The sequence below is a fragment of the Eurypyga helias genome, unplaced genomic scaffold (genome assembly GCF_000690775.1).
Source record: "Eurypyga helias isolate BGI_N326 unplaced genomic scaffold, ASM69077v1 scaffold10273, whole genome shotgun sequence".
Lineage (NCBI taxonomy): Eukaryota > Metazoa > Chordata > Aves > Eurypygiformes > Eurypygidae > Eurypyga > Eurypyga helias.
In genome coordinates this window covers 1-8,066 of record NW_010243094.1, presented here as the reverse complement: position 1 = coordinate 8,066, position 8,066 = coordinate 1, and positions in this window count along the sequence as shown.

The window sequence follows — 8,066 nt, the reverse complement described above, 5'->3', positions numbered from 1 at the left end:
GTTTGTTGGCCAGGCCACCCGCACCCCACTCTCCTGGCTCTGCCCTTTTCCGGCCAGGTGCCAGTCCACACAGTCAATGGGAAACACTATGCAGGGTTTTGAAGGACCTGAAGATGCATTCCCCAGCCAAAAAGGAAGAATTGCTTAAAGCCAGAACTGAAAACTTGCTGGAACATTGCAATCCTGTACAGGCAAGCACAGGGATGGGTCGCAGGCTTGGACATCTCCATCACTGCAGGACCACCAAGGGAAATGGAGAGGGGAGCACACACACATACCCTTTGTAAAACTCAGATGGATCATGGAAACCCTTTAAAACCCCACCTGTCCTGCAGGAGCAGCAATTTGTTGTTTCTTTTTTTAATGAGGATTTCTCTAATCAGTGGGACACATCATACTAGGTGCACAGTCCCCAAGGGCAAGCAGCTAGGATTCTTTAACTCCCATACCTCCCTGCGCAACGGGCACAAAATCCTGACCTGAGCCACAGCCAGCAACATCCAGTAAAGTTCCAATCATTACTTGCTATTTGACGAGGTGATTTAACAACAGATGTCTAAAGGAGGGAGAAGAATGGCTGAGTATAGAGTTTGGATTTTTAGGAGGACAACCATCAGCAGGGAAATATTCTCCTTCAGTTACCTTAAAGTCTTAGGATTTCCAGGAAAAAAACCCCACTGAAATGGTAAAAAAAAAAAAGTGTGATTTGTGATTGAAAACTAGTGTAGCTCAGAGTGTTTCCCAAAAAATAGGGGTTTTCCCCCCAAATTCTGCCTCTTAAAAATGATAAACACATGCAAAAGGCCAAATATCAAGTTCCATCTGAAGCACTGACAAATGTTAACCCTTATGTTTTTGCTCGGTCTCAGCTGAGACAGCATGGACCTGATCTTGACTGCTCCCTGAGAAGATGAGATGTCACCCAGCACTGGTGACTTGTTAACCAAAGCTCCAAGCAGGCTTGTTCATGAGAAATGTGGCTTGATCTGAACGTCACAGTAGTAAAGACCTGTAACAGTCTCCAGGACATTCATTCCTGGCCTTCATCAATACTTCAGCTCTGAAGTTTCATTCCTGCAAGCCCTCACAGTTGGCACAAGGCATCTTCAGCCGGCAAGGAAGAGAGGGAGGCATAAAAGCATTCTCAACAGCTCCCCCTCCCCAGTTTACCTCTCCAACTGAGCAGGTACTGTTCAGCTAAGTGTTCTGGAAAACATAAGCTCCAAGTATCACGTAGCAGATGGCTATCACAGTGAGGAGGGAAACAGGAATTGATCCTGTGGCCAAGATCTCTGCAGAGCAATTGCTGATTTTAAACCTTCTCTTCACCCTTAGATCCTTGGCTTTGAGGTACTTAAAAGTAATTTCCCACAGACTATCCTTGCAAAACTTGCTGATAGCACAGCCCAATTGCATGCATCCCCAATAAGAGTCATGTAAATAAAAACAAAGAGAGCCAGGGATAGGAAGAAGGTATAAAATAGAATTTGTGGTGCTGCACAATGTCAAAGGACAGGCCTCCAGCAGCCACTTAGAACTAGCGGATGGAAAGTCCTGGGAAACAGTACAAAATTGAAACATTACATGGACTAATTGTCAGCCACATTCATTTTCATTGCTCTGTGCAAAAGGCTTCAGTAGTTGACCAGCTCTGATAGCTGGGACACATGGGTAACTGCTACAGTGAGCTGGGAAAGCTGGGCCTGCAGACACCCACTTCACCCCTTCCCAAGAAAACAACCCGAAGACAAGACACCAACAAGATGTCCTACAGAAAAGGAAGAATATCACTTTTTTCCACCTCCTGTTTCCTGACCCAGCTCAGTCCTGTCCCTCACCCAGGAGAGCAAAAGGGGACATGGAAATCCAAACTAGTGACAAACAAGGCATGCAATGCACGTGCTGAACAGGCCTGTCCATCATTCCATGGCTTATTGCTTGGACTAAATTCACTGGTTTTCCAGCTGAAAGCAGAGCAAAGCAAGTGAATTAAGAAAGCATCTCCAGAAGAAGAGATTTAGGAGAAAGGGTTTTTTCCTAGCCAACAAGCAATGAATCTATTCCAGATAAAGACCTCCATGAGCAAAAGCAGTACACATGCACACGCACAAATGTTTTCCCTCCCCAGCGCTGGATGTGTGCCCATTTCAGCAGGGGGGGACCAATGCAGCTCTGCACACCCGTTCCAGCAGCCCCAGGAAGAGAGGTGAGGTGGCACTCTTCAGAGCATTGCATCAATAATAAATAAGCACAAGCAGAGCCAAGGAGAGCCAGTGCCCCCACCTGAAATGCTGCCTTGGAGCTGCCACTGCATGGAACCTTTGTAATCCTATAAAGCCTTTTTATGCAACCTAGGCTGAGTGAGGTCCCGTAAGGCAACGGTGTCAGAGTCGGATGCTTTCTCAGCTCCTCACAAAGACTGAGCTGTTCCTTCCAAGGAAATTTTTCAGGAAGGGGGGGTGTTATTATTTTATACACACCCGATCCACAACTGTTACAATTAAACTGCCAGCCAGCACTCTGCAATTGTATTATTTTGGATCAAGGGGGCTAAGCTTGAGCTGAAGGTCCACTAGGAAACTGGACAGAGACCAAACAGCTCATTGCACACAACCCAGGAAGCTTTAACTCTCTGGAAACTAACTCTGGGCTCTGAGAGCAGTATGAACCTACAAAGTCAAGAGACTGTTTCTGCTTCAGACTTTGCCCTAATCTTCTGTGCACCTTGCCTGACTTCTACTCCGAGTGGCACACTTGCACCCTTCAGACCCCAGGAAGGTCCTGGCTGCCCAGTGCCATACCCACCTAGCTGAGAGGAACCTTTGCAACACCATTTTTGCACTACTCCTCTTCCAGTTCAATGTGTCACTAGTCTGGAGCCAGGAAACCAGAAGGTTTATCATCACCATGTGGAAATAGCAAGACCTATCCAGTCTGCACATGAACTACTGGTAGCAATTGGCTGCCTTGGTTGTGAACTTCATGTCAAACATTGCTAACTGCTTCGCTCTCCTGGAGTTCAGGCTCCAATCACCAGGCTTGGGAGAGATCCCAAACACTGCCCCTGCCACTGCACAACTCACTGATAGCTGCATAGCCAAGTTTTATCTGTGGCATCAAGAAATTACTGCCCTTCCAGAGGGAATTTAAGATGGGTCCTGCTTTCAGCTCATCTCAGAAGTCAAGAGTTTTTATTGCCTCGTCAGCTCACACTTTCATCACTGTCCATGTATTTTCCTTTGTTTAACTGGGGATTTTCCTGATGAGTATTTGAGGGGGATGAGACAGAAGTAAGGCGCCTGCATAGACCTGCGAGTGCACTTGTTTGACATGCTCAAGAGTTTCCTTTGCAAGTGCCGCCAGAGATGCGAGCCAAGGTGAACTGCTTTCCTACAAGGAAACGCCTCTGTTACACCCGCCTGGAATGACAGGCTTGCTGAAATATTACATTCCTGTCCCAGCACTTCCTTCTGTTGGGAGATTTATCTTTGGTACATCTGTACAATGGCTGAATTGATTCTATTTTAGCTTTCTATATGAAAGTTTCTCCTGCAGTAGTGTTACTCTTCCAACCCTTTTTCTTCTCTTTCTGCCACTTTTCCTTTCTTTTATAATTAAAAGTGTTTCTGAAAAGTTGACACCTTGAACACTAACCTTCTTCACTGCGAGACCTAGATTAATGGGACTATGACTCAAGGAATCAGACTGAATTATGCTGAACACTAAACCTATAATATATTTTGTATCCAAAAACCTTCAGTTGCCATGTCTTTACCACCATACTCCCACACTGTGAGGAGGCTTTCCTAAATTGATATACCATGATTCCCCCATCCTATAACAGCTAATTGCTTTAAGAAGCCAAAAGTCCAAGAAAACTCTGAATTCCACAGTGAGTGATGAAGACTTGATATTTGGAGCAAGAGGTGGCCATTGAAGAAGCACTCTCATTCCACACTGTGTTGTTTAGGTTTAAAGTGTTCACAGGTACACATGCCACCACTGTGCTCACATTTTAACTCAATATCCTTTGGAGGAAACTATCTGAAAAGCACTCACCAACCTCATTTCTGCTCTTCCCAGAGTTGTCAGAAGCATGCTACACGCCCAAATCATCTGGGATCAGAGCTTTCCTCTTCTTTGCTACTAAATAATTACTTCTATTTTCTTTCTACCCCTCAAAGTCAGTGCTCAGTGGTTTTGCTCCAAGATGCACTGCTCACCCCAGCATTCAGGCATCTATATTTATTGTCGCCTTGCTTAAACTAAGAAGTCCAAATCTACGCATGCTAGTTCCAAAATCCAGCCATTCATTGAGCTACAAAGCCAAAGGTTTCCTACTTTGGGTAACGTACACATGCAAAAATCACATTCTCCTTTGAGTCCTTTGAAAAACATAAGGCAAGGTATGCTTCAAACCTCAGCAAGGATTTCTCAGCTTATACAATATCTTGCCATCTCAGCAAGCATTAAGTTCCTTCACAAAGATTTCTCTAATAGAGTAGTTCACTACTTCCAGTAACCTTTCCTCAGTGTAATTTTCCCACTGATCTTCACTGGCATTATGCTGTGACAGTGTGGGAGTCAAAGAACATGACAAGAGAAGTTGCTCCCAGGCTGCAAAAATTTAGACCAACCACCCAGTGCTTTACAGGACAGAGCTAAAGAGCCAATGTTCCACCTAGAAATCAAGTATCAGCAAAGCATTGAACACTTATGCCAACTGCTCTGACAAAATGCAGCATCAGATTTGAGCTGGGTAATTCCCAGGGCTCCTCATCCTCCTATGCCACCCTGGCTTTTGCACCTCTAGCCACCCCCGGTTTACCCCTGTAGCACCTCTGCTCTTAGCCATCCCAAGCTGCACTCCTCTTCCTCCCAGCTATCTCAGGACAACCTTTCACATCCACTTCTGGACTCTCTCCTCCATCCCTGACCTCTGATGGGTGTCTGACCTGCAACAGCTTTGCTGAAACTCTGTCATCCCAGCACTTTGCAAGGCTTCCTCTCCTGTCATCATCACAGACCGCTGCCCCTTGTGCACATGCTGGTCCTTTTCTTTCAAGGTCATTCCAAACGAAGTCACTGCTGCTTTGTGCTCACCTCTCCTTTCTGCTGTCATTCTCCACAAACAATCATGTCTTGCTGCTGGGAGACCATTAAAAAGGCAAAAATGCATTTGGAAACTCAAGTAACATATACAGTTATTCTCAAACGTGTCCAAATTTCTATTTGGGTCCTTATCTTCCTCTCAAGATGGTACACACTCACAGCTTTTCTTTAGGTGACAAACCTTCATATACAGGCTTCCTCAATAGTGCCCAAATCTCAGTTACAGCTTCTGCTTGTAAAGAAACAATAACAGCCCCCACTCACAGACACCACTACAACACTTAGACCAACACATGGTATGGACACCAGAGCCTTGCAACCTCACTTCATGCAGGTGAAAGCAGACATACCCTACATTCATGCTCCAATAAAAAAGGCATTCCCCTCAAACACATACTCAAGTTCTCGGTTCTGCTTCAGAATGGTGGGAATTAGTAGCACATAAAGAAAAAGCAGCTACAGCATAGGGTAGTTTTCAACCAAATAGATCCCACTTACTAGGGAAGGAAGCATAAGTTTCCATCAGATTCCTGATGGCGTATGCTCAAACAGACTTTCTTTTTTAAAGGACCAAGCTTCAGTCATTAAGCCTCTCTTCAGTCATTCCTCTGCCTGGGTAGGTGTGTATTAGTAGTTTCCTCTGGGCTTATTTGAGCACCTTGAGCAAGGGGATGAAGGAGTGGACATGTAAGGATCCTGCTGCACATACCTGCCAGGCTCCTGGGTCCTATCAACTTCCAGCATCCAACAAAAGTAGTAACGGCTGCTTCTGCAAGAAGGAATCTGCTGGTGCAAGTCTCCAGCCTTTCCCTTTCCAACACTGCTCTCTCCTGAATGTTTCTAACACATCAGCCACTCTGATCATGAAGCAATAAGCTCTTTTCAGGCCCAAGTGTTACCACAAAGATAAATTATGTCCAAGTTTCCCATTTTAGCCTTAGCTGAAGTTCAAACAGAAGTCAGAGCGCTTCTCCCGGGGTGCTGAACACAGGAGTCCCAGCAAGTGAAGACTTCCCAGGCCAGCACAGAAAAGAGAGCTGGACACTAACACCCTTACAAAGGGGTCATTGCATCAGTTCAGGAGGTATTTTTCTGTGAATGGGGCAAGACACATGGTTGACTCCCAGATACAGGGTGGTTGCTGCATGCATAAGTAAGCATTTATGCAATTTTCTGCCAAAACATGCCCTCAACTTCTCCTGTACAAGTTACCAAAAAACTCTGGCACATAGTATACAAGGGCAAAATTTAGCAACCAAAGGAAAAATACTTCAGTGAATGAGCGGGGAATACGTGACTTGGTTCAGACGTGGAGGGCTGTAGATGTTCTGGTTACAGTCTGCGTAGGACCTATGGGACTGAGGTGCCGTGAGGAACAGCTATTTTTTACACCGTGGCAACCAGAAGCACCACAAGCAAATACTTGAAGCTGCTGCAGCATTTCCCATTCATGCAAGGCAGAAGACCTGCATGGTTTAAGAATTAAAACTAATAGCACTCCACTGAAATAAGGAAGCATTATCTTCCCTTCTGTCTCCCTTCGCCCCAGTGAGGTGGGGATAAGCTACCCCAGAGCAAAGGAAGGAATCAAACTTGGGTCTTTCAGCCCTAGGTGGTGTGCCTGAACCACAAGACTAAAGTACTCCTTCCTCTCCTTACAACAAAGGTTATTCAGGAAGTTTCCAGACCACCAGAGCAAACACTTATTTTAGGCAAATAGAGTTGCAGCTTTAAGATTCACCACCAAAGAAATGGTACACTGAGAGGGCAGATATCAGGAGCAGCTCTACAGCCGTTGTGCAAGATTCCCTTGCACTTCACATGGTCTGTGCCAAACAGTTCCCAGCAACAAACAGTCTTTACAAAAGACTTTTTTGAAGAGGGGTGTTCACTTTTTACAACTATTAGCTGCATTTTATTGGGAGTTCCCAGGTAGCTTGACCCCAAGAGCTACCAGCAACCCAATCCCACTAGAGCAACCCATTTTGTCCATAAGCAAGCAGAGGTGGAGAAGGGAGGGGGGAGAAGAGGAGGGGAAGGTTGTTTCCTCTCCCCTTCATCCTCTCAAGAATGAAACAGCAATCAGTGAGATTTATGAGGGATTTTCAACCCAACTTAAAACTGGCCGGTGAACCGCGGTGCCAGTGGAATGCACGGGCCAGGCAGCAACAGAGGCTTTTACTCCTGATTTAAGATGGCATTAGCTTTGCCCTTTGCAGCCTGTGCCAGGAATTACACCCCCTGCCAGCAACCCCTCCTTGACTGGACAGCTCCCAGACCCCCACCCCACAACCCACCACTTCTCCTTATCCCGGCCACTGCTTATTTTTATTTCATTTTACTTCAGCTTAACATCATTTCTTTTGGCACAGATCCCACTAGACCGTAAGCAACGTGTAGCTGTGAGTTTTGGTGCAGGGAAGCAGTAAGTGGGGAGTAATGCAATGGAAGAAGATGAAATAAGCTCAGAGCAAAAAAAAGGGCTTGTTTTAACTCATTTAGCTCTCCATGGTGTGGAGGGAAGAAGGCAGCTTTCAGAATACCTTTACATGATGAACCAATGAGAGATGTGCATGTGGACATCTGTCCTACAGTAACACTTCCTTGCAACAGGAAAAACTACCATAAAGTATGGAGGTTGGTTTGATTGTTATGGTGGGTTGGTTTTTTTTTTTTGAGGGTTTTGAGGTTTAGGGGTTTTTTCCCCAGGGTGGGGTGGATTTTTTATTTTTTAAACTGCTGATAAATCTGCCATCCAAGGATCTCAGATCCCTGCTGCAATAGAAACCAGCTCAGCCCCATGCCTGACATGGGGTTAGAGTAGCTCGTTTCAATCTAGAATTGGGCCTAAGAGCTCTCTATGATGTAGAAAACAAGGGATATTTCTAGATCCCGCTTACAGAAGTTATACATAACCATCCTTCCCCCCTACCTTGCTTTTGAATTGTTTCGGG